Raw genomic sequence first — 27,845 nt, forward strand, 5'->3', positions numbered from 1 at the left:
GTAAATACTTCTATCTTTATTTTCCCTTGTTTTGATATTATCACAATCACTTTCTAGCCATTTTATGTCCCAGATTCAGGTTATCCTTATGTTCATAATCTTTTTTGTGTGTTTTGAAATATATTTTTAAATAAGCTTTTCATTTTAGAGTAGTTTTAGATTTACAGAAAAGTTGCAAAGGTATTACAGAGATTTCCTACATGCCCAGCATCCATTTTCCTCTGTTGTTAAGATCTTATAGTATATGATATGTTTTTCACAAGTAATTTCATAAGCAATACCAATACATTATCACTAAGTAAAGTCAATGCTGTATTCATATTTATTTAGTCTTTAATGTCATGTTTGCTGTTCCAGGATCCTATTCAATATACCACATTATATTTAATATTCCAATTTATTTAGACTGTGACAGTTTCTCAGGCTTTTTTTGGTTTTGGTGTCTCTAAGAAATAGTGGTCAGATATTTTGAAGAATGTTCTTCAATTTGGGTTTGTTGGATATCTTCCTGATGATTGGACTGGAGAGGTGGGGTTTGGGTAGAAAGATACAGAGGTGAAGTATCATTTTTATCACATGATGTCAAGGGCGCCTACTATCAGTGTGACATCAATATTGATGTTAAGCTTGATCACATGGTTGAGATACTGTTTCTCAGGTTTCTGTACTGCAAAGTAACTATTTTTCCACATTTTTCATACTGTACTCTTTGGAAGACAATCGCTATGTTTATCCCACATTTAAGGAGTGAGAGAATTATTATGCTTCACCTTCTTGAGAGTAAAGTATCTACACAAATTATTTGAAATTCTACACATAAGATTTGTTTATTGCCTTTCATTTATTCAATCATATATCAGTATGAATGCAGAGGTATTTATTTTATACTTTGATTACAATCTAATACTATGTTGTTAATTTTGTTGCTCATATTGTTCCAACTTCAGCCATTGAGAGTTCTTTCTTGGTTTCTGGATCCCTTTGACATACTCAGATTTTCTCTTTAGTTTTTAATTTCTGTTACTACAATATAGTCTAAGCCCATTTTGTGTATTCCCTGCCCCTTCTCTAGAGTGAGCCACTTCTCCAAGGAGGCCTGGTTTCCTTACATAGAGAATGGCATTAGAAATCAAGGTCTGGTCCACACCGCGATTGTGCTGTGGGTGGCCATGGGTGCCAGCGCACTCAGCGGGGGAGCGCGTGTTGGAAGTTGCTGGAAGTCGGAGGAAGGGGAGCGGTCACTCGCTGCGAGTGCCGTGGCCAGCGGATGGCGCAAAGTTTAGAGCAGTCTCTAGTCTGAGCCTTTCTGCTGCCCTCCAGCACCACCAATACCACGGACTCGACCCGCCATAGCCCCTCAGCCACGCGGTGCAGCTGCCACTTGACCAGACCCCAGATGAGAATCTCAGTAAGATTTATAAAGCTGCAGCCAGGAGAACGCCTGGAAGCTGCAGTGGAGCCTCCAGCTCAAAAGAAAGGACCTATCTGAAACCAGAACTGTAGTGCTTAAAGCATCATTGTATTAAAAGAACCCATATAGCAGGCACCACCAAAATGGCCAAGAGGAGGCAACACGGGAATGCAGCTCCCAGCAAATGAGACTTAGAAGGCTAGAGGACTTCACGGTTCCAAGTGAGGTGCCAGGTTCATTTTGTGGGGACTGGAGGGACTCTTAAAATAGCCCAGGGAAGGAGTCAAAGCAGGGCGAGAACCGCCCAGGGAGAACAAACCAAGACAGGGTGGGGCGCATCCACATGTGGAACATGCAGCCCAGTCGGAGGTTCGGGGGCTTCACCCCCTTGGTGCTCCGATTCAGATCCTGTGCTTACTTCCTCTCTCCTGCAACCCATGCTCTAGGAGAGCCCTGCCAGACTGAGGGGTGCCATGGGTTGTTGATGCAAATCTGCATGACGGCTCCTGCCTGGTGCCGCAAGTTGTCAGCTGGACCTGGGCAAAAGTTTGGACTACGGCCAGCAGGATGGAACAACCAGTCCCACAGAAAGAGGCAGAGTTGAAAGCAGGGAAACAGGTCATAAGGCCTGGCAGGCCCCACCCCCAACAAAACTCAAACTGAAGCCCACGCACCAGAGAGCTTGGCAGTGAATACACCAGTTTGACCCCAACCAGGAAGATTGAGCTCAGGGAAGGAGAGATGCCATTGGCAAGGCGGGGCTCATTTCACTTGCAAACAAACCCCAGGAGAAGACTACTCACCCAGCAACCTGACTGAATCTGAGGCAGCCCAGCAGGACCTCTAGAGGCTAAAAAAGATATAGCACCAACTGCAACAGAAAGACATCCACTCAGAGATTTCTCCCGAAATCACCAACTTCAAAGATCAAAGGGAGATAAATCCACAAAGAGGGGGGAAAAAAAAGAAAAGCACAAAAAGGACAAAACCTTCAAAGACCAGAACACCTCTTCTCTCTCAGAGATCACAACTCCTCATCATCAAGGGAACAAAATAAGAAGGCAGAAAATGAGTTTGATGAATTGACAGAAACAGGCTTCAGAAGGTGGATAATAATAAACTTCTCTGAGTTAAAAGACCATATTCTAACCCAATGGAAAGAAACTAAGAACCCTGAAAAAAGGTTAGATGAAATGCTAACTAGAATACCAGCTTAGAGAAGACCATAAATGACTTGATGGAGCTGAAAAACACAGCACGAGAACTTCACGAGGCATGCACAAGTTTCAACAGCCAAATCAATCAAACAGAAGAAAGGATATCAGAGATAGAAGATCAAATCAATGAAATAAAACAAGAAGGCAAGATTTGAGAAAAAAGAGTGAAAAGAAATGAACAAAGCCTCCAGGAACTATGGGATTATGTGAAAAGACCTAACATACACTTGATCGGCATACCTGAATGTGATAGGGCGAATGAATCTAAGTTGGAAAACACTTGTCAGGATATTATCCAAGAGAACTTCCCCAACCCAGCAAGGCAGGCCAACAGTCAAATCCAGGAAATACAGAGAACACCACAAAGATATTCCTCAAGAAGAGCAACCCCAAGGCATATGATTGTCAGATTCACCAAGGTTGAAATGAAGGAAAAAAATCCTAAGGGCAGCCAGAGAGAAAGGTCAAGTCACCCACAAGGGAAAGACCATCAGACTCACAGTGGATCTCTCAGCAGAAACTTTACAAGCTAGAAGACAGTGGGGGCCAATATTCAACATCCTTAAAGAAAAGAACTTTCAACCCAGAATTTCATATCCAGCCAAACTAAGCTTCATAAGTAAAGGAGAAATAAAATCCTTTATGGACAAGCAATTGCTGAGAGATTTTGTCGCTACAAGACCTGCGTTACAAGAACTCCTGAAGGAAGTACTAAACATGGAAAGAAACAACCAGTACCAGGCACTGCAAAAACATACCAAATGGTAAAGAACAACGATGCAATGAAGAAACCACGTCAACTAACGGGCCAAACAACCAGCCAGTGACAAAATGGCAGGTTCAAACAATATTAACATTGAATGTAAATGGCCTAAATGCTCCAATCGAAAGACACAGACTGACAAACTGGATAAAAAGTCAAGACCCAACAGAGTGCAGTATTCAAGCAACCAATCTCATGTGCAAAGACTCACATAGATTCAAAATAAAGGGATGGAAGAAGATCTACCAAGCAAATGAAGAGCAAAAAAATGCAGGGGTAGCAAACCTAGTCTCTGATAAAATGGACTTTAAACCAACAAAGATTAAAAGAGACAAAGAAGGGCATTACATAATGGTAGAAGGATCAATGCAACAAGAAAAGCTAACTAACCTAAACATATATGCACCCAATGCAGGAGCACCCAGATACATAAGGCAAGTTCTTAACAACGTACAAAGAGACTTAGACTCCCGCACAATAATAGTGGGAGACTTTAACACTCCACTGACAATATTGGACAGATCAACAAGACAGAAAGTCAACAAGGATACCCAGGACTTGAACATAGATCTGGACCAAGCAGACCTAACAGATATTTACAGAACACTCCACCCCAAATCCACAGAATACACATTCTTCTCAGCACCACATCACACTTACTCTAAAATTGACCACATAATTGGAAGTAAATCACTCCTCAGCAAATGCAAAATAACAGAAATCATAACAAACAGACACTAAGACTACAGTGCAATCAAATTAGAACTCAGGATTAAGAAAAGCACTCAAAACTGCACAATCACATGGAAAATGAAAAACTTGCTCCTGAATGACGAATGGATAAACAATGAAATGAAGGCAGAAATAAAAATGTTCTTCAAAACCAATGAGAATGAAGACACAACATACCAGAATTCTATGGGACACATGTAAAGCAGTATCTAGAGGGAAATTTATAGCAATAAATGACCACACAAGAAACAAGGAAAGATCTAAAATCAACACCCTGTAGTCAAATTGAAAGAGCTAGAGGACCAAGATCAAAAAAACTCAAAAGCAAGCAGAAGATAGGAAATAACTAAGATCAGAGCAGATCTAAAGGAGACAGAGACACAAAAAACCCTTTAAAAAAATCAGTAATTCCAGGAGCTGGTATTTAAAAAAAAATCAACAAAGTAGACCGCTAGCTAGGCTAATAGAAAAGAGAGAAGAATCGAATAGATGCAATAAAAAAATATAAAGGGGAGATCACCACTGATTCCTCAGTAATACAAACTACCATCAGAGATTACTACAATGCACAGCTCTATGCACATAAACCAGTAAATCTGGAAGAAATGGATACATTCCTGGACACTTGCACACTCCCAAGACTAAGCCAGGAAGAAATTGAAACCCTAAATAGACCAATAACAAGATCTGAAGTTGAGGCAGCAATTAACAGCCTACCAACCAAAAGAAGTCCAGGTACAGATGGGTTCACAGCTGAATTCTACCAGACGTACAAACAGGAGCTGGTACCATTCCTTCTGAAACTATTCTGAACAATACAAAAAGAGGGAATCCTCCCTAACTCTTTCTATGAGACCAATATTATCCTGAGACCAAAGCCTGGCAGAGACACAACTGAAAAAGAAAACTACAGGCCAATATCCATGATGACACATTGATGCAAAAATCTTCAATAAAATACTGGCAAACTGAATCCAACAGCATATCACAAACCTTTGCACCACCATCAACCAGGCTTCATCCTGGGGATGCAAGGCTGGTTCAACATACGCAAATCTATAAATGTAATCCACCACATAAACAGAACCAAATACAAAAACCACATGATTATCTCAATAGATGCAGAGAAGGCCTTCAACAAAATTCAACAGCCCCTTATGCTAAAAACTCTCAATATACTAGGTATCGATGGAATAAATCTCAAAATAGTAAAAGCTATTTATGACAACCCCCCAGCCAATATCATACTAAATGGGCAAAAACTAGAAGCATTCCCTTTAAAAACCGGCACTAGGCAAGGATGCCCTCTCTCACCACTCCTATTCAACATAGTATTGGAAGTTCTAGCCAGAGTAATTAGGCAAGGAAAAGAAATAAAGGGCATTCAATTAGGAAAAGAAGAAGTCAAATTGTCCCTAACTGCAGATCACATGATCGTATATTTTGAAGACCCCATTGTCTCAGCCCAAAACCTCCTTAAGCTGATAAGCAACTTTGGCAAAGTCTCAGGATACAAAATCAATGTGCAGAAATCACAAGCATTCCTATACACCAATAACAGACAAACAGAGAGCCAAATCATGAGTGAACTCCCATTTACAATTGCTACAAAGAGAATAAAATACCTAGGAATACAACTAACAAAGGATGTAAAAGATCTCTTCAAGGAGAACTACAAACCACTGCTCAAGGAAATAAGAGAGAACACAAACAGATGGAAAAACTTTGCATACTCATGGTTAGGAAGAATCAATATTGTGAAAATGGCCATACTGCCCAAAGTAATATATAGATTTAATGCTATCCCCATCAAACTACCAATGACCTTCTTCATAGAACTGGAAAAAACAACTTTAAACTTCATGAGGAACCAAAAGAGAGCCCACATAGCCAAGACAATCCTAAGCAAAAAGGACAAAGCTGGAGGCATCATGCTACCTGACTTCAAACTGTACTACAAGGCTACAATAATCAAAACAGCATGATACTGGCACCAAAACAGAGATATAGACCAATGCAACAGAACAGAGGCCTCAGAAACAATGCCACACATCTACAACCATCTGATCTTTGACACACCTGACAAAAATAAGTAATGGGGAAAGGATTCCCTGTTTAATAAATGGTGCCAGGAAAACTGGCTAGCCATGTGCAGAAAGCAGAAACTGGACCCCTTCCTGACACCTTACACTAAAATTAACTCCAGATGGATTAAAGATTTAAACATAAATACATACTACACCATAAAAATCCTAGAAGAAAACCTAGGCAAAACCATCCAGGACATAGGCACAGGCAAGGACTTCATTACTAAAACACCAAAAGCATGACCACAAAAGCCAAAATGGACAAATGGGATCTAATTAAATTTAAGACCTTCTGCACAACAAAAGAAACAATCAATCATTAGAGTTAACTGGCAAACAACAGAACGGGAAAAAAATTTTTGCAATCTACCCATCTGACAAAGGCCTAATATCCAGAATCTACAAAGAACTAAAGGAGATTTTAAAAAAACAAACAAACCCATTTGAAAATGAGCAAAGGACATGAACAGACACTTTTCAGTGAAGACATATATGATGCCAACAAACATATGAAAAAATGCTCATCATCATTGGCCATTAGAGAAATGCAAATCAAAACCACATTGAGATACCATCTCATGGTAGTTAGAATGGCAATCATTAAAAAATCTGGAGACAACAGATGCTGGAGAGTATGTGGAGAAATACGAACACTTTTGCACTGTTGGTGGGAGTGTAAATTAGTTGAACCATTATGGAAGACAGTGTGGCAATTCCTCAAGGATCTAGAAATAGAAATTCCACTTGACCCAGCAATCCCATTACTGGGTATATACCCAAAGGATTATAAATCATTCTATCATAAATATCATAAAGACACATGCACATGTATGTTCACTGTGGCGCTGTTTACGATAGCAAAGACCTGGAACCAACCCAAATGCCCATCAATGATAGACTGGACAAAGAAAATGTGGCACATATATACAATACTATGCAGCCATAAAAAATGACGAGTTCGTGTCCTTTGTAGGGACGTGGATGAATCTAGAAACCATCATTCTCAGCAAACTGACACAAGAACAAAAATCCAAACACTGCATGTTTTCTCTCATAGGTGGGTGACAAACAATGAAAACACTCGAGCACAGGGAAGAGAACAACACTCACTGGGCTAGGTGTTGAGGTGGAGGGGGAGGAGAGGAGAGGGAAAGCAGGCAGGGCAGGGAGGATGGGGAGGGATAACACCAGGAGAAATGCCTAATGTGGGTGACAAAGGGGGGTGGCGGTGGGAGGTGGAGACAGCAAACCACCATGGCATGTAGGTACCTATGCAGCAATCCTGCAGGATGTAGGATGTGCACATGTACACCAAAGCCCAAAATAAAATATAAATAAATAACAGGAACCAAGGTCTGGCCTCTGGATGTGCTCACTGCAACTGGAGTGTCATTGCTTCTAGGCCCTCTCAGTAAATGGAGCTCAGAAGTATATATGTACTAACTCATGTATATAGAGATTTCTATTATTATTTGTATATTTAGCTATTTGTATCTATATTAAACTGAATATGAGTTCATATTATGTATCCACCTGTAATTCACCAGTACTAAATGATTTCGTCTTGTTTTCCCCCTTTGCTTACTTGTAACTTCCTATTATAACAGTAAGAAACCTCCTGCCATCCAGACATACATTACCTATTTGTACAATCCTAGTATATATGCATGGTAGTTTCAGAATTGTTCATCTGTACTGCCATAAGAAGCAACATTATCAACTAGACCACAGCACTTAGATGTAGTTCCTTTTGTCTTTACTGTTAGTCTCCACTCATTTCCAAGTTATTTAGGTCAACACCTTTTCTTTTAATTAATACATTTTATTTTTTAGGGAAGCTTTACGTGTGTGGAAAAATTGAGCAGAAATTACAGAGAACCACCATATGCCTCTTTTCCTGCATGCTCACTGTTTTCATGTTATTTCCTATTATTAACATTTTTCATTAGTATGATACAATTGATAAATATTGATACATTATTATTAACTAGCATCCATTGTTTAGGGTTCACTCCTTGTATTATACAGTTTCATGAGTTTTGACAAATGTATAATTTCATATATTCACCATTACAATATCACATATAATAGTTTCATCACCACTAAAAACCCCGTGTTTCATCTACCCAATCTTACTCCCTCCTTAAAGCTCTGGCAACAACTGAACTATTTAGTGTCTAAGGTTTTGCCTTTTCTGGAATATCATTAAAAAATGAAATCATAGAGCATATGGTTTTTTTAACCCGGTTTCTATCACTTAACAGTGCACATTTAAGGTTCTTCCTGTCTCTTTGAGGTTAATGACTCATTTATTTTTATTATTAAATAATATTTCATTGTATGGATGGACTATACTTTATCTACTTCCCCACTGAAGGACACCTTAGTTGCTTCCAGTTTTGGTGATTATTAATAAAGTTACTATAAACATCCTTGCATATAAAATTTCAGGTCAGTTGGGTAAATATCTAGGAGCATTACGGTATGGTTTTAGTTTTGGCAGAAACTACCAACTTGTCTTCCAAAGCAGCTGTGCCATTTTTCTTTTCCACCAGCAACGACTGAGACTTTCTGATGCTCTGTATCCTGAGCAGTAATTGATATTGTCAGATTTTTGGATTTTAGTAATTCTAATATATCTGTAATATATTTCATTGCTGTTTTAATTTGCAGTTTTTTAATGGCATGTTATGTTGGATATCATTTTTCATGTGCTTATTTTTTACTTGTATATTTTCTTTGGGGAGGTGCCTATTCAATCTTTGCCCATTATTCATTAGATTGTTTGTTCTTTTTTTTTTTAAATTTTAATAGTTTTTTTGTATGTTCTAGATATATATATATATATATATGCATATGTATATGTGTGTGTGTGCGTGTGTGTGTGTGTGTGTATACATTCTGAATATTCTGGATATTTATCAGGTATGTGATTTGCAAATATTTTCTCTGAGTCTATGGCTTACATTTTTTATTCTCTTAATAGTGTGTCTTGCACAGTCATTTGTTTTAAAACTTTTAAATTTAATGAGTAATTTAACACTTATGAATTCAGCATTATTTTTGTACTGGTCTAATGTAAATTTACTCTGTTCACATCTTTCAATTATTCATTTATTTATAATCTGTGCAGATGGAGTTAGCCTCCCAACAACATCTTTAACCCAGTTTGATTCTAAATTAAGAGAACGAGAGAGGACCCATCATCATGGAAGACCACAGCATCCTGTGCTTTCCCAGTAACGTCACCACTCCTTTCCTCATAGCATTCATTTGGGAGAATATCAAAGGGGAATGCTTGTTTTTCTGAGAGTCATCTCCAACTACAATTCCATCAAAGAAAAACAAGAAGCCAGTGAAGTGAAAAGAAAATATATTCTATGCCATTTAAAACGATTGCACTAATTTTATGTAGCAGTAAATATCAATTTATTCAGCAGTAGATTTCAATTATGTTTCTAATTTGCAAATGTTGCCCTCCAGTAGATCTCAAATTAGAGGGCTAAGCACTAAGGAATGGCAAGGCAATGACACTGCAATTAGAAATTCCTCTAAAATATTCAATTAACTATTTGGGAAGGTAGTAAATGGTTCACCTTATTTATTAATAAAAGGCATATATGACATTTGATTTATATTGGATTCATAACAATGTTTCTGTGACTGGTTTCCATTTTCTGTTTTGAAGATATCTAGTTATATCTGAATCTGCCCTGGGATGGTTGATATTTGAGTAAGTTTGAAGATTGCCATGGAAAATAATTATTTGCTTACTCTAAAAGATATTATAACAACTTGTCTAATTATTATAAAGGGATTTGTTGTGTGCAACGGAGCACCAAAAATAAGAAAAGCCATTTCCATCATATTCCCAACATTGTAAGAAGATACTCAAAAGAGATCCTTGTCTAATCCTTTTAAATTTTTTTTCTCAGACTCCCCATCATGTTTTGCATCCTCTCCAATCCCAAAGAAATGTGAGAATCAGACAAAACAGTATTTACAGTCATAGTTTAGCTTACACAATTTGGGAATTTCTCTCTGAGGCTTAGTTTCTACAACTAAGAAGGAACTAGGAAAAATGCATGCCTTATAAGGCTATTGTGAGGGCTAATTGAAATAATGAAGATGAAATCCACACAGCCACCAGGGTAATGTTAGCTCCCACTTCTTTGTATGTTGAATTTTCTTTCCTTTGAAATATACTCACCGTAAGCTTTCATAGTTCATACAGGATGTCAGAGTCATGAACTTAGTGTTCTATTTCATTTCTTTTTTAAAAATACCAAATCTCACACACACATATAGTCCAGCTGCCCTCTTCCACACTTTCCATGTGCCTACCCTTCATGTGGGAGCTCCCAACCCAAGGTCCCTCCCCGTGGCCTCCCATGCAAGCAAGCTCTGAATGAAGGATATTACACACTCCAGCATACTTTGAATATCATTTGCATATTTATTTTCATGAAGGTAAGAATTGTATCCTATATGCCTCAGACTATCTAACATCTTCACAGTCGGTTTTCAGAAAGTGTTTAGGAATTAATAAAAAATAGAAAGAGAGGAAGCGAGAGAGGTAAGGAAGGAAGGGAGACAGGGATGGAAGAAAGGAAAGAAGGGAGGGAAGGAGAGAGGGATGGAGAGAGGGAAAGTTGTAGTTTGAAGACAAACATGAAGAGCCTTTCTCCCTTTTGCAAGTACCCACCTAGAGAATAAAGCAAACTTTTTTTTTCTTTATTAGATCAGAGGGAACTGTAAGAAACCTGCAGCACATTAGTGTAAAGGAAGTTCTGTTTAGCTTCCTCTACTAAGCCTAAATGACTCCTTGTGGTTTGTCTTGTTATCACTCTTAATATTTATGGTGATATCTGGGCAAAACTTTCAAGGCTTTGAATTTTCTGAGCCCTCAAACTTCTTCTTGTATTACTCTAATAATATAAAATTCTCTAGATTTCTTTTCACCCTGCAAATGGTCTCAAGCATCATTTATGCATGTGGCTGCAAGGAAAGAACACAGGCTTCACTCCACCTGGGCAAGTCTGTTTTGTCAGATCTTTAATTTTAATGAAGTCCTATTGAATAAAACTTAAATGCCAGAGAAGGGTTTTATTTATTTTTTTTTTAGCTTCCAACAGATATCAAGCATTTTATTCAATTATTGAATGGAAGCAACAGATTACAGCAGCATTAACAAGACTTGGGATATCATCACCAGTCAAAATCACAGATATTTCATAGCGCAAGAACATTGTTTCAGAATCTCAAAGTGCTCCTCCTATGCAACATGACTTTGGAATTGCAATCATTGTTAGACTTGACACTGCATTTTAATATATAATGTGTTTATAAAGAGGCACACATATTACTCTTCCAGAATTATAACTCTGTATGCATTTCAATATAATTGATTTCCTGTGTCATCTTCTGAATTTCATGTATTCAAAAATATTATTCTGATGTTAAGAATGCACAGTGAAGTAAGGATAGAATTTTCAATAAATGGTGTTGGAGAAACTGGATATCCGCATACAAAAAATAAAAATAAAATTGGATTCTTATCTTAAACCCTACACAAAAATTAACTGAAAATGGATCAAAGACACAGATATAAGACCTGAAACTTTAAAATGCCTAGAAGAAAACATAGGGGATGACATTTGTCTGGGCAATAACTTCTTGGATATGACCCTAAAAGCACAAGCAATGAAAGCAAACATAGACAAACACAATTAGATAAACTAAAAAAGCTTTCACACAGTAAAGAAAGCAGTCAACAGCATGAAGAGACAACTTACAGGATGCAGGAATATGTCTGCAAACCATACAGCTGAGAAGGAGTTAATATCCAAAATATACAAGGAACTCAACTCAATAGCAAAAACAAAAAACAACAAAAACGAACCAAAACCAGCTAACATATCAATCAGTTAACAATGGGCAAATGAGCTGAATAAACGTTTCGCAAAGGAAGATATACGAATGACCAAGAGGTCATACAAAAAGATGCTCTACACCTCTAATCATCAGGAAAATACAAATCAAAACTACAATGAGATAACCCCTCACACCTGCCAGAATGGCTATTATCAAAGATAAGTGATAACAAAAGTTGGCAAGACTGTGTAGAAAATGGAACTCTTGCACACTGTTGATGGGAATGCACATTACCACAATCATTATGAAAAACAGTAAGGAAATTCCACAAGATACCAAAAATAAAACTACCATATGATGCAGCAATTCCACCCCTGGGCATACATTCAAAGGAAATGAAATCAGTATCTTGAAGAAGTATCTGTACCCATATGTCCACTGCAGCATCATTCACAATAGCCAAGACATGGAACCAATCTTAGCATCCATCGACGGACGAATGAATACAGAAAATGTCACACACACACACACACACGGATATTATTCTTCTTCTTGAATAAGAAGAAGATTCTGCCATTTGTAAAAACATGGGTGGACCTTGAGGACATTATGCCAAGTGAAAGTAAGCCAGATGCAGAAAAGCAAACACCACATGGCATGATCTCACTCATATGTGGAATCTAAGAAGGTTGGACCCAGAAACAGAGAGCAGAAGCCTGGCTACCAGAGGTGGTGGCAGGATGAGAGTGGGAAATTAGGAGGTGTTGATTAAAGGGCACAAACTTTTAGGAATAAAATGAATAAGGTCTCCAGAGGTAACATAAGGCATGGTGACTGTGTTAATAACAATGTATTATAGACTTAAAAATTGCTAAGAGAGTAGATCTTCAGTATTCTCACCACAAAAAACGTTGAACTATGTGAAGTGATAGATATGTTAATTAGTTTGATTGTGGTCATCATGTCACAACGTATATATGCATCAGAACATCATGCTGTACCTCTTAAATATATTCCATTTTTATTTTTTCGATTATAACTCAATAAACCTAGAAAAAACTAAAATAAAAATGTCAGTCTGAAAAGTGATCTGCAGGTTTCACTAACTGCTGAAAGGGGCTATGGTACTTCCTCGATGCCGGGCACTATTCTGTGGTTTTCTATATATTATTAAGTGAATCCTCCCAGTCACATTATGAGGCAGGTATTAATAAATAAGATGAAAAAAATTGAGGCTTACAGAGTAGATAAATTCCTCAAGGACAAAGCCAGTAAGTGACATAGTTGGCAACAAAATCTAGAAATCCAGGCCCCTACGCTTTCTGCACCTCTCCTTGATGAGGTAACAACCTTACCATGGTCCAGTGAGAAGGCAGCAGACAGACCTGTCCCAAGCCCAGTTCTTCCTTCCCTCAGTGTTTCCTTCTCCCAGTGCTGTTCAGAAAGAGGCCAAAAGTGAGCAGATGCCCCAGGCTCAACTGAGGGGCCCAAGGCATACTCAAGAGGGAGCTGCTATTGCAAGAACAAAAGATGTCCGCCAAGGACTGTGCAGAACGGGGTTTGCTTTCCCCAAATGCTCCTGGAAAAGTTCTCCAAACTTTTACTTTCTGTGATCAATTAATGAACATTTAACTTAATCATAGACTAATCTCAGGTAAATTTTTTAAAGGTGTTATCAGAAATTTTCCAACAACAAAGAGGAAATGCAGTGTTCTAGGTTAGTAATAATAAAATCTGTTTCTAACAGTGAGAGAGGTGATATTTTTCTCTTTCCCTAAAACCTCTCCATCCCTGTTGATGATAGAGAACTCAATCCAACATGAGGGTTTCTTTCTGCATTTTTCTTGTTTTTCAAATTGAAAAGTAAAAACTATACATATTTATGGTGTACAACATGATGTTTTGATATTTGTATACATTTTGGAATGGTTTCATCAAGCTTTTTAACATAGGCATTACCTCATATACTTATTTTTGGATTGAGAACACTTAAAAATCTAGGCTTCTAGAAGTTTTCCAGTATATAGTATATTGCTATTAATTGCAGCCTCATTATATGTAATAGATCTCTTGAACTTATTCCTCCTAACTGGAATTTTGTGTCTGTTGACCATCATCTCCTCAATCCTCCAACCCCCACCATCTAGTAGCCACCATTCTACTCCCTGTTTCTGTGAGGCTTACCTTCCTAGATTCTACACATAAGCGAGACCATGCAGTATTTGTCTTTCTGTGTCTGGCTCACTTCACCTAGACCAATGTCCTGCAGATTCAGCCATGCTGTCACAAATGACAGAACTTCCTTGTTTTAAGGAGCCCTCATATTCTTGCTCTCTCAAGTTATCTTGGTCTTCTGCTTTCTGCCATGGGATGAGTAGCAAAAAGGTCCTGACCAGATGTAGCCCCTTGACCTTGGACTTCAAACTCCAGAACCATAAGAAATAAATTTTTCTAAATAAATTAGCATGAAGGCTACTTTAAAAGTTGAATAGTATTTCTTTATCCACTCGTCCATCAATGGACACTTAGGTTGATTCCATATTCTGGCCACCATGAACAATGCTGCAACAAACATGAAAATACAGACTTTTCCTCAAGCCACTAGTTTTTTCTTTGATTACATGCCCAGAAATTAAATTTTTGGATCATAAGGTAGTTCTATTTCTAATATCTTAAGAAATCTCCATACTGCTCCTCACAATGGCTGTATTTTTTAAATAAATTTTATGATACTTGAGGTTCTGGAGTACATGTGCAGAACACGCAGGATTGTTGCATAGGTACATACATGGCAATGTGGTTTGCTGCCTCCATCCACGTCACCTATATCTGGCATTGCTCCCCATGTTATACCTCCCCAACTCCCTATCCCCTGCTGTCCATCTCCTAGTCCCCCCCAACAGACCCCAGTGTGTGATGCTCCCCTCCCTGTGTTCATGTGTTCTCGTTCAACACCCGCCTATGAGTGAGAACATGCATTGTTTGACTTTCTGTTCTTGTGTCAGTTTGCTGAGGATAATGGTTTCCAGATTCATCCATGTCCCTACAAAGGACACAAATTCATCATTTTTTATGGCTGCATAGTATTCCATGGTGTATATGTGCCACATTTTCCTTGTCCGGTCTATCATCCATGGGAATTTGGGTTGGTTCCAGGTCTTTGCTAGTGTAAACAGTGCCACAAGGAACACATGTGTTCATGTGTCTTTATAATAGAACAATTTATAATCCTTTAGGTATATAGGTTTTTTAAAAACCTTTCTGTAGATGGGATTCAGGAGGATGTTGGAAAATTCCCCACTTTACACTGAAAATTTTCCCCAAGCTGACACTAAAGGTCAGTAGTTTCAGGAAGCGGTGGATTAGATAGGATCCCCAAACTGGTCTTTATCAGAAAGTACCACTGAGAACTTAGAAGTGCTCTTCAGCACAAAGTGGGGCCAGCGCTGGAGCTGCCTGGGTTCAGGCATCACATGCCAAGGGTTACTGACTTGGTTTCACACCATGAGTTTCTTAGACCTAGAGCTACTCCACCAAAATAGCAAGTCTCCCTGAACTCCCAGCCTACTGTGTGCTCCCTGGCCCTGGGCCTTTCTCCTTTTCTGATTTTAGTTCCATTGAACTCTATCGTCTGGTTCCCAATCTCCCTTTCAGAGTATGAAAGGAATCTGCCTTGAAAAAGTCTGTCTAAACAAGGAAACAATTTTTTTCTTTTTTTTTTTTTTTGCATGAGAATCCAAATAATTTATGTTCACATTCTGACCATAAACAGGTAGATTATAATTTCCCACATTATAATTGTAGCCTGGCCATAGTGATTGTTTCTACAGCATATGGCATGGACAGTAGCAGAACAAACAAACAAAAGGAGTAACTTCACATAGGAGGTACCTGACAAATGCTACCTAAGCCAGATAATCTGAGTCAACACCAAGAGTGATAAATAAATGACTTGGTACTCTCTTGACATATCAGCATGAACTGTAAAACAGATAGATGATATCTGAGCGCTGGGAGAAGAGGGACTGACTGTCTCACTAATAACTCCATGTCCTCTTCAAGCAAAAAGTTTAATTAAAAAAATAGTATCTTTTGAGACTACAAGTGTTCTAACTTGTGAAAGGAAACAATTTTTAAACTTTCTGGACGCAAACTATTCATTCACAAACTATTCATTGAGGCCGGTGCGGTGGCTCACACCTGTAATCCCAGCACTTTGGAAGGCCGAGCCTGGAGGATCGCTTGAGGTCAGGAGTTCAAGACCAGCCTGGCCGAAATGGTGAAACCCCATCTCTACTTAAAAAAAAAAAAAAAAAAAAAAAAAAAAATAACACAAAAACTAGTATTCACAGCTACTCAGCAGGTGGAGGCAGAATTGCTTTGCTTCAACCTGGGAGACAGAGGTTGCAGTGAGCCGAGATCATTCCATTACACTCCAGCCTGGGTGACAGAGCAAGACTCTACGTTGAATGTATATTGAATATATCACACATCACAGAAAGTAAGATAAGCTCAGACACAATTTCTATCTTTGCAATGCTTATACTTATTAAAAAATATTCCAGTTCAACGAAGATTCTTTTTTCACTTATTAGCTCATTTCTCTCTCACTAAAGGTATTTTCTGTTTCCAGTGTGTTAGGATTTATGTAGGGCAACAAAAGAGGGTTTTCTCTCTTCTCCATCTTTTGCAAATGTTTGCTTTGTTTAAAGCTAGTACAATGCCATCTTAGTTAAAACACATTTGCTTTTAAAATATAACTGTCATGTCAAAATGACTATTATGCTGGAAGTTAGTAAATATAAAAAATTGCATTTTCAGAATAAAATGACATAAAACTCATTTTCATTTTATCTTTCAACTTTCCCTAAGTATGGATCTTCCAACAAAGAATTATATTTTATTTTTTTCTCTTTAATTTTTCTCAGGGTCATTTGCCTGTCTCTCCCTTCCCTGTACACAAGCACAAACACCCGCCAAAGGCAACTAATGAGTCACTCACCAGGATTAGAGGCAACACAGTCATGAACATTCCTGCTGAAAATCTAATGTTTCAGAGACATGGTTGTCTCCTGCTCTCTCTCGAGGTAGTGAAAAATCCAAAAATGATACACATTGTGAGCTCCCCAGAAATGGAAAAGCTTTGGGTCATTTAATTATCACATGCACATACGATATTGTGTGGATTCTTCTAATTGAACTTTTTTGTAGAACACCGTACTACATGTTTGCAAACGGGAATGAACCCAAAGCTGTTTACGAGGGCATATTTTACCCCCAGTACTGATAGACTCACACCAAATACAAACACAAAAGACAGACTTGGTCCTTCACGCTAGAGGCCTTCTTTAATGCAAGGGTTATATATTGTAGATTGCAATACGTCTGTAAGTGTTTGATGTGTAAACATAAAGAAGTACTGAAAACAGGCTTTCAGTCTGCAGACCAAAAAAACTTAAAAATTAGTTCACCAGGATCTTTATTGGATTGGCTAGCAGTATCTAAAATAAATGTTTCCTTTGTCAATTTTTCAGTGAATTTGTCAAAAACAAATAGAAAGATTTTCAGTGAGCTTTATTCTGTGTGTAAACACAGTGCTATTTATTCATGAAAGAAAACTACTCATGAAAACCAAATTACTACTGTGCCAACCAATTTTGTCAAAGCTCTCTTAAGGTCTATAAAATTTTTTCCAGTACATTTTGGTTTTAGAAAGATGATGGCGATTCTTTCCTCTAGATGATGTGGAAGTAATAGGCTATGATCTATACGACTACAGGGAAACATAAAGCACAGTTTGACCCTTCCTGGCCACCTCTAGTTTCAATCAATATTGTAACTATTACATAAGCAAACATAATCAAATCATTTGGAGTCTTAAGCACCAGAGGATTGCAAAAGGCTCTGTAGGGGGTATAAGGACTCTTTTGATTCTTTCAGATTGACTGGGGAGCTACCTCATCTTAATGATGCTAACTCAAACTGAAACCACTCCAAAAGGAGAGAAATGAGATATTAAGACACAGATGACCTTTGAATCTATTCACACCTCTAGGCAAAAACAGCAGTGAGGCTGTGAGGAGTTGCGAAGGCTATTCTTTAAAAAGAGTCTTGAGTCGCCTGCATCTGCTTGAAAACTCAGAGAGCCACAGGGAAGTTTTCACAACATTGGCCTTCTATTTTTCAGATAAACTCTGCCTCCAAATAAATGAACAAAAATTTATTTTGCTTTGTTTTGTTCCATTTTTCAAGAATGCAATCATCCTATCATCTTTCCGTGTTGTTATCTCCAGTAATTAGACCCAGTGTCTTGGACCTGTCAAAAGCACCGTACTAGTTAGCCATCAAGTCACTTTAATTAAATTCAATAAATAAAGCAGTAAACATTATTTATGGTTTATTAAAAGTACAATTGATTGCATACTGAAATATTCAGAAACCTCTAAATAAATCAACTACTTAGAAAATTCAATAGTTTCAGACAGGGCAAATTTATCCTATAAGTACATGCAAAAGTAAAAACTATCCCCTTGTAATCTTATATGTTCAACTTTATGGAATAAGTGAAAGGCTTAGAGGGAAATTTAGAGACATTTTTTATTCATGTAAGACTAACTTATTCCAGCTTAAATTACCCACATCTTTAGTCTACAGAGTTTCCCAAATGATTCAAACATCTGATTAACCTATGCCGATGTCTCATAAAAGCAAGACTTCTTCTTATTTAACTTAAATCCTTTCTCATACAATTATCCCTAACCTGTGGAATGAAGGGAAATTGAGCCAGTAAGAACCATAATGAAAATGCTGTGTACCTATCTTGTCCTCTATTTGTGCAGTATCTGGCTCTTTTGGCTCTCCACCTGCAGGACTCTTGCTAAGGTCACCACTTACCTGAGTACATGCCCCTCAAAATAGACATTTGTTAGTTGATAGAACTAAAGTAAGATGTAAGTTCCCAATATCTGTAATATATCCCAAATCAGTCCAATTGATCTGTTGATACTATCTTAGTATATTTAACTGCCTTTCTGAAAAAGACATCTGAGATTGAAACCCAAGAGGCTGAGTGCTGCCAGCTTCTTTTGAATTCTCTTCTTATTTGATCTTATTGCAGAATTTAACACAAATCATCCTCCCTCTTTACCAGGCTTCCCCACATCACTCCACATTTCGTTGCTTTACTTCCTTTTGCTTTTTCTGTCCTCTATCCTTAGTAAACTCAGGTAATTCAATTCTCTTTTTTTTCTACAGTCCTTTGGTAATGTCATCACTTCCAACAGCTTCATCAACCAGTTGACATTAACTCTTAGATTAATAACATGGGCTTTAGCTTTCCTCCTAAACTCAATACAATCTCCTGCTGCTTACCAGAATTACTAAGAGCCTACCAGGTATCACAACTAACGAATTTATTTCTTTCCAAACCTGCTATGTATTTATTGGTGACATCACTTTCCATATAGTGGAAAGCCCAAACCAAGAACCTCAGCATCACTTTCATCATCCCTTACTTGCTTACCCTCTAATTATTGGGTCCCCAGAATACATCTTTTATGCTAATACAATGTCTCTCAGTATATCTGCTCTTCTCTTTCCACTGCCACTGAGTTGGTCCTCAGAGTCTCTTGTCTGATCTACTTCTATAGCAGGTTACCTCATCATTCTTAAACCTGTTCACTCTCTTTCTGACATTTATGCCTCAGAGATCCTTCAAAAGTATAAATCCACCTTGCAAAACAAAAACAGAACTGACAAAATTTCTCTGATAGCTTACTTTTGCCTACAGAAACAGATTCAACTAGCCTGTGGTAAGCACGTTACACCCACTAGACATTGTAGTAGTTATCACAGCGTTCATTACGTCTAACGAGCATCACATTGAAGGTTAGAAAAGTAGGCTCTCATCCCACATATGGGTCCATAAGTTCCTCTCCAGTCCAAAGTTTCACCATTGTAAATGAAATGGTTGTATTAAGTGAAAGGGTTGTACTAAATGATTTCTAAAGGTCTTTCAACCCCAGATATCATTTTCAGAAAGGCGGTTAAGTATACTAAGACAATGTCAACAGATCAATTAGACTGCTTTGGAACATCATTACAGATATGCAGAACTTAATTCTTACTTTAGTTCTATCAACCAACAAGTGTCTATTTTGGAGGTAATCTGTTTTGTGTCAAGCAAGCATGGGGACGTAGAAGCACCTAGAAACTTCTGATCTAGTTGTGAAATACCAGATTGTGTTATTAACCAGACTATAAAATACTCATAGTCTACACTGTTTAAATCAATGACTGAAACAATCCATAAATAAAGAGAACAAATAAATATTCTGTGCAGAAGCATTCCAAATACTCTGTGTACATATTTTCCTTCAAGGAGGTAGAACGTAACTCCCCAACCATCAAATATGAGCTACACATCATGATTTTCTTCCAAAAAGTACAGTGTGACAAGATAAGAATTTTTTAAAAAAGAGTAACTTTACAGTGGAGAAACCTGACAAACACTACCTGGGCCAGCTGATCAAGGTTAACACCAACAGTGATAAGTCATGTTGACAGTATGTACCCTTCACATGATGTGATAAAAATAGCACTTTATTTCTGTGGTCTTCTTCCCCAAAACCCATTACCCTCCTCTAATTGTGAGTAAAACAGCACATAAACCTGGATTGTGGGGCACTCTACAAGATACCTTACCAGTACTCCTCAAAACACAATCAAGGTCATAAAAAATAAACAAGGAAAGTCTCACAAACTGTCAAGTCAAGAGGAGCCTAAGGAGACATGATGACTAAATGCTGTGTGTTATCCTGCATGAGATGCTAAAAGACAAAAAAGACATTAGATGGAAACTAAAGATATCTTAGCAAATTTCAGATATATAATTAATTGTTACCAACTATAATCACTATTCTGTACACTAGGTCTTCAGGACTCATTCATCTTATAACTGCAAGTTTATGCCCTTTGACGAACATCTCCCCTTTAGCAAAGATCTACACTCTTGCAAAGATCTACTCTTTCTGAGAGAGTAGATCTCAAGTCTTCTCATCACATACACACACACACACACACACACAAAATGGTAACTAAGTGATGTTTAATGAATGTTAGTTAGCTTGATTGTAGCATCATTTTACAATGTATATGTATATCAAAATATCACTTTGTATACCTTAAATAGAATTTTTGTCAATCATAGCTCAATAAATTTGAGGGAAAACAGAAAAAAATGAAATCTAACCATAGTATGGACTTGTATTAATACTACTGTGTTATCAGTTCATTAATTGTGACAAATGTATCATATTATGTGTAATGTTAATAATAGCAGAAACTGGGTATGGGGTATATGCCTGTCTATACTAGCTTTTCGATTTTTTGTAAATCCAAAACTATTCTAAGATTAAAAGCTTATTTTAAAATAGAATATTCATTCATTCATCCCACAGATATTTTTTAACGTTCATATTGTTTCAACATCTTTGCCATGCACCAAAGACAAAGGAATAAATGGCATGGAGCATGCTATATGATTTAGACCAGTGACAGAGAGCAATCATGTATTAGACCATTTTCACTCTGCTGATAAAGACATACCTGAGACTGGCAATTTGCAAAAGAATGTGGTTTAATTAGACTCACAGTTCCACATAGCTAGGAAGGCCTCACAATCATGGCAGAAGGCAAGGAGGAGCAAGTCATGTCTTACATGGATGGCAGCAAGCAAAAAAAGAGCTTGTGCAGGGAAACTCCCATTTTTAAAACCATCAAATCTCATGAGACTGATTCACTATCATGAGAACAGTGCAGGAAACCCACCCCCATAAGTCAATCACCTTCTGCCAGATTCCTTCCACCACATGTGGAGATTGTGGGAGTGACTATTCAAGATGAGATATGGGTAGAGACACAGCCAAACCATATCAAATGGTAATTCAGAGGAAGGTGAAGTCACTTCTGGCTGGGTCCTGTAGTGGGCTACTGGAGATGAAGGAGTTAAGAATAGGCTATATCTACTTTACAATATATGCGTGAGTTTTACTTATGCCTACAAGGCAAGGATATTTCCCTGGGTAAAGAGAAAAAATAAAAATAGGATAATCAAGAAAAACAAACTCTGCACAGATCATGCAAGTGGAAAAAAGTACTAAGGATCCTTATAGAGGTGTCCCTCAGCAGCTGGTACACAACTCAGCTGATGAGTGATTTATATCAGTGTTTACAAACACTGAATATTTGTGTCCAACCCCCAAAAAGTCATATGTTGAAGACCTAACTCCTAATGTGATATATGTGGAGGTGGGGCCTTCTGAAGATAATTAATTTAGCCATGGCTATGAGGAAGGAGCCCTACAATGGAATTAGCGCCCTTATAAGAAGAAGAAACCAGATCTCTCTTTTTCTCTTCCGTGTTAGAACACAGCAAGACACACCCATCTGCAAGGCAGGAAAAGAACCATCACCAAGAACCTGACCACTCTGGCACCCTGATCTTGAGCCTCTCAGCCTCCAGAACTATGACAAATAAATGACTGTTGTTTAAGCCAGCCAGTGTAAGATATTTTGTTATGGCACTCCAGGAAGACTAAATAAGTCAGCTGCTTATCAACAATGCCCATCACAAAATCTTTGTGTTATGAATGTCTTGGTTTGTACTCAGGTGGTAGAAGAAACAATATTCCTATGTCTCCTGTGAAAGTCTTTTAACTTATAATATACCCATGTTATAACATTGCCTGAATAGTATCACAAAACAAAATCATCATGTTTGTCACTCCCCCCAAAAAGGTGAGACAATTAAACAAGAAGCATGTTTGCTGCTAAGGAGGCCAGCCCTGAAAGTGAAAGATCCATCATTATGCACCTAAGACCCCCAATTATTAGGTAGTAGACATGGAATGAGAATCTGCTTTTCCTACCTCCAGTGTAATGCTCTTTTTTTTTTAATGTTTTTGTTTTTTCAAAACCTTTTGAGTTCAAGGGTACATGTTCAGGTTTGCTATATGGTAAATTGCATGTCACAGTGGTTTGATGTGCAGATTATTTCATCATCCAGGAAATAAGCATAGTACTACATGAGTGGTTTTCCTATCCTCATCTCACCCTCCACCCTCAGAAAACTAGCCACCCTTATATATTGTTCCCTTCTTTGTGTTCATGTGTACTCAATATGTAGCTCCCACCTATAACTGAGAACATGCAGTATTTATTTTTCTGTTCCTGTGTTAATTTACTTAGGATAATGGCTTCGAGCTCCATCCACATTGCTGCAAAGAACAAGATCTCTTTCTTTTCTTTCTTATGGCTATGTAGTAATTCCATGGTGTATATGTACCACATTTTCTTTATCCAGTCCACTGTTGGTGGACGTTTAGGCTGATTCTGCGTCTTTGCTATTGTGAATTGTGCTGTGATGAACATATGTATGCATGTCTTTATTGCAGAACAATTTGTATTCCTTTGGGAATATATCTAATAATGGAATGGCTGGATCAAATGGTGGTTCTTTTTAATTTCTTTGAGAAAACACCAAACTGCTTTTCACACTGGCTGAACTAATTTACATTCCCACTAGCAGTATACAAACATTCCCTTTTCTCTGCAACCTCACTATCATCTGCTATTTTTTGATTTTTCAGTAACAGCCATTCTAACTAATGTGAGGTGGAATCTCATTGTGGTTTTGATTTGCATATCTCTAATGCCTAGTGATGTTGAGTATTTTCTCACATGCTTGTTGGTTGTATGTTTGTCTTCTTTTGAAAAATATCTGTTTATATACTTTGTCCATCTTTTAATGGAGTTATTTGTTTTTAGCTTGTTAGTTTGTGTAAAGTTAGGTTCTTTATAGATTCCTGGATATTAGACCTTTGTCACAGGCATAACTTGCAAATATTTTCTCCCATTCTGTAGGTTGTCTGTTTATTCTGTTGATAGTTTCTTTTACTGTGAAGGAGCTCTTAAGTTTAATTAGATCCCATTTGTCAATTTTTGTTTGGTTGTAACTGCTTTTGGAATCTTCATCATGAAATCTTTGCCAGGGCCAATGTCCAGAATGGTATTTCTTAGGTTATCTTCCAGAGCTTTTATAGTTTTAGGTTTTACATTTAAGTATTTAATCCATCTTGAGTTGAGCTTTGTATATGGTATGAGTAAAGAGTCCAATTTCAATCTTCTGCATATGGCTAGCACAGGGAGTCCTTTCAACATTACTTGTTTTTGTCAATTTTGTTGAAGATCAGATGGTTGTAGGTGTGTGGCTTTATTTATGCCCATAAACATCTCCGTTTATTTATGCTGGTAATGGTCTTTCCTTTCCATGTTTAGCACTCCCTTAGGAACCTCTTGTAAGGCAGGTCTGGTGGTTATGAATTCTTTTAGCATTTGCTTGTCTGAAAAATGATCTTATTTCTCATTCACCTGTGAAGCTTAGTTTGGCTGGATATGAAATTTTTGGTTGGAATTTCTTTTCTTTAAGAATTCTTGCTGGGAGTGGTGGCTCAAGCCTGTAATCTTAGCACTTTGGGAGGCCAAGGAGGGTGGATCATGAGGTCAAGAGATCGAGAACATCCTGGCCAACATAGTGAAACCCCGTTTTTACTAAAAATACAAAAATTAGCTGGGTATGGTGGTGCATCCCTGTAGTCCAGCTACTTGGGAGGCTGAGGCAGGAGAATTGCTTGAACCCAGGAGGCAGAGGTTGCAGTAAGCCAATATTGTCCCACAGCACTCCAGCCTGGGCAACAGAGTAAGACTGTCAAAAAAAAGAAAAAAAAATTCTCAATATAGCTCCTCAATCTCTTCCTGTTTACAGAATTTCTGCTGAAAGGTCTGCTAATGGATTTCCCTTTACAGGTAACCTGCCCCTTCTCTCTAGATACTTTTAACATTTTTTTCTTTCATTTTGACCTTAGAGAATATGATGGCTGTGTGTCTTGGGGATGGTCATCTTGTATAGAATCTCACTGGGAGTCTCTGCATTTCCTGTATTTGAACGTTGGCCTCTCTAGTGAGGTTGGATAAATTTCCATGGATAATACTCTGAAACATGTTTTCCAAGTTGTTTTCTTTCTCTCCTTCTCTTTCAGGGATGTCAATAAGTGGTAGATTTGGTCTCTTTACAAAATCCCATACTTTGCAGAAGTTTTGTTCATTCTTCTTTTTGTTTTTTTTTTATTTATTTCTGTCTGAGCTATTTTGGAGAACCAGTCTTCAAGCTCTGAGATTCTTTCCCCAGCTTGGTTGATTCTGCTATTAATACATGTGATCGAATTCTGAAATTCTTGAAGTGAGTTTTTCAGCTCTATCAGTTTTGTTCTTTCTTAAAGTCTCAACTTGGTCTTTCAGCTCCTATATCATTTTATTGTGTTCCTTAGATTTCTTAGACTAGGTTTCGACTTCCTCTTGAATCTCAATGATCTTCATTTCTATCCATATTCTGAATTCTATTTCTGTCATTTCAGCCATTTTGGCCTAGTTAAAAACCAATGCTGAAGAACTAGTGCCATTGTTTGGCATAAGAAGACACTCCAGCTTTTTCAGTTGCCAGAGTTTGTGTGCTGAATCTTTCTCATCTGCGTGGGCTGAAATTCCTTCAGCCTTTGAAGTTGCTATCCTTTGGATGTGATTTTTTGCTTTTATCTTCTTTGATTCTCCCTTCCTCTGTGTTCACTGGGGGCCAGAAACAAGGTCTGGTGCTTGGTAGCCCCATGTTGGGTTCCCCATTTCCTTTTACTTCAGCCTAGCATCTGTGTCCTCCCTCCATCCATTCTTGGTGCCTTCCTTCTGAAGATCTGCTTGGAGTGTGTGTGGCAGTCTTTCTAGTGTCCCAGCTTCTTGATGGGAGATGTTCCTTCTGGCTGTGCCTAGTCAGCCATCTTCTCTTATTTTTTTGTGATGCTCTTTGGATAAATTCATTAAATGCATTCGTCCTCCTTCCTGCCTCATCACCAGCCATTCTACCATCAATCTCATCTGAGACATTGAGGCAATATCAGGAGTTAAAGAAAATAAGAAGAAGAAGAATTAGCAATGCTAGAAGAGTTTGGCTTCCAGACACACCAGGATGTTAGAATTTGACGTTAGAAATTAGAATGAATGACCTGAAATCAGCCTGAAAAGCTGAATAAGGTTATCTACCTGCCCAGCACAATTGCCTGAGGGTAGGTGAACTTGGGCTTGAGAAAGTTCATCATCAAAATCTAAAGTCAATTCTGTTTGATAACACAGGCTTAAAGGCATCAACATGGGTTCCAGGCAATATTTGAAGGCAAGTGGTATGAACACATTGTCATTCAGTGCAGGAAAACAGGAAGTAGAGACCAACTAACTAAGATCTGGACTAGAGTATGGTGAGGACAAAGTCCATGTTTCTCAAGGAGATGATCGGCGGGACCAGAGAAGTTGAAAGCACTATCCAAGCACACTAGAGTTGAATCAGCCTTCTAGTTCCCACAGAAGAACTGAAATACTAAACCAGAACCTGAGACCAGACCAGGATTAGTGAAGGCCAGCTATGTAAAGATGCAGCTATGAGTTTACTTCAGCTACACTAAATATCACACAACATAAACATAGCTAACCCTGGACACTACCTATTGCTGGGGGTCCAGGGTTAGCTGGAAACCCCATGTGTTCTTTGGTCTGCTCAGCACCAGATCAGATGTTTGGTAGCGCCAAGTCTAGGGAAAGAGGCTTTCTCTATTCACAACTGAGCAAGGCTAGAGAAGTCAGGGGCCAGCAAACAGGGCCTGTAGCTGCACAAGAGAAGGATGAGTACTAAGCAAAGTGAATTAGATTAGAAAGTTTCTGTGGCCAGGCATAGCTATAGCTCTCCCTAAGTAACCACTCCTATGGAAGAAACTTACATGAAATAAATATACAATAAGATTTGGGCAAATAATACAAGCTAGATTTTCAAAAAATATGTGTTCTGAGTATCTCCTGCTGAACAGATGGTACCATTTGCAAAACATTCAGTCTTACGGGAAGGAAAGAGGGAAGATGGATTTCTTTCATCATATAAAGGGAACTACAGAAAATTGAGAGAGGATACATACCCACCCTCTAATTTTAGTGAAACAGAGCCTTGTTGTTTAGAACACTTTTTAAAAAATTGCCCTCAAAAAAGAGATTCCCCAAGCCTATATCTAGTAGATTGTATTCTGTGTTAAAGTACCAAATGAAATCTAACAACCAGAGGGCTCATTCAGTTCTTTTAGAATCAAGCCAAACACAATTATTTTTCAAGGTCCCACAGTGATTTATCCAGAAGGAATATTCCTTTGACTGAAAGTAAAATGTTCACCCCTGTGTGTCTAATTAGGTTTTCCAGGGTACCCGGCAGACAGTGGCAATAGCCATGCTGTGAAAGTGAAATTAAGAGTCAGATCATTGTCTAGCAAGTGAAAAGTGTATCTGGCCAATCAAGAGAGTACTCTTGTTCCCACAAGTTCTAACTTTTCCAGCAGACACTCTTTATTATATTCCCTAAAGAAAATTTCTTTTTTAAATTGGGTTATATGACACTGTAATGGTAGTGTGAGCCAAAGGATGGCAAGGCTGCTGGTAGGGCAAAACCAGGGATGGGCAGGACATACTTTTTTGATCAATCCCCCAGTGAGGAGCAATCATGGCATCTGTCAGCTCATGCCCCTTCTGCTGAAAGTGCCTGGATATCAGGGAGGTCACAGCAGCTCCTTGAAAACAGACCAGTTCTAGATGTTGTCCTAAAGTGCCTTATATGTTACTTT

Source organism: Sapajus apella, unplaced genomic scaffold (genome assembly GCF_009761245.1).
Source record: "Sapajus apella isolate SASKATOON/1434 unplaced genomic scaffold, GSC_monkey_1.0 scaffold44, whole genome shotgun sequence".
NCBI lineage: Eukaryota > Metazoa > Chordata > Mammalia > Primates > Cebidae > Sapajus > Sapajus apella.